This window comes from Apis dorsata, unplaced genomic scaffold (assembly GCF_000469605.1).
Source record: "Apis dorsata unplaced genomic scaffold, Apis dorsata 1.3 scaffold_194, whole genome shotgun sequence".
NCBI lineage: Eukaryota > Metazoa > Arthropoda > Insecta > Hymenoptera > Apidae > Apis > Apis dorsata.
This window is the reverse complement of record NW_006263478.1, coordinates 2,490,412-2,491,137: the sequence shown is the minus strand read 5'-3', so window position 1 is coordinate 2,491,137 and position 726 is coordinate 2,490,412.

Below are 726 nucleotides of genomic sequence, written 5' to 3'. Positions count from 1 at the left end.
AAAAAAAAAAAAAAAAAAAAAAAAAGAAAAGAAAAAAAAATGAAAAATATTACATAATCGAATTAATAAAAGAAAAAAAGGAAACAAAAGATTTTTATCAATCGAAAGTCGGTCGAGATATATATTCGACGTGATATAGGATTAATTCGTCGTTATTTCTCCGCAATAATTTGCCGTTAGCGAGCATGATCAAGCGAAACGCCATTTTTCAGATTCGATTCTTTGCAAACAATCGGCCACTCGCTAATTAAAAGGAGCAAATTGTTGCTAAACATTGCGCGTAAATCGTAAAAAAAAAAAAAAAAGAAAAATTCTATCCTCGACAATGGGCCCTGTTGAACGCTTAATTTGTTAAGAATATTTTTAAAATTTACTTGACATATTTCTGAAACGAAAAATTGTTGGATTTGCGCATCGTCAGATATTTTTTTTTAAAATCGTCGGAATGAGCAGAGAGAATGGAATGAAAATTGTAAAAAATGTACTTGTAATTAGAGAAAGTCATTAATGCTGAGAGAGAGAGACAGAGAGAGAGAGGGAGAGAGAGAGAGAGAGAAAGAGAGAAAGAGAAATAATAATTATATATCGATCTGTCAACTGGCGAGAAACTGGCCTAGAGTATGCATTCTTCAAGTGTTATTGCACTTATGCAATGTAAAAAACATACATACGGATAGTAAAATTCATCATGCTCAGAAACAGGTTTTGATTTTCGAGAAAAGGAAT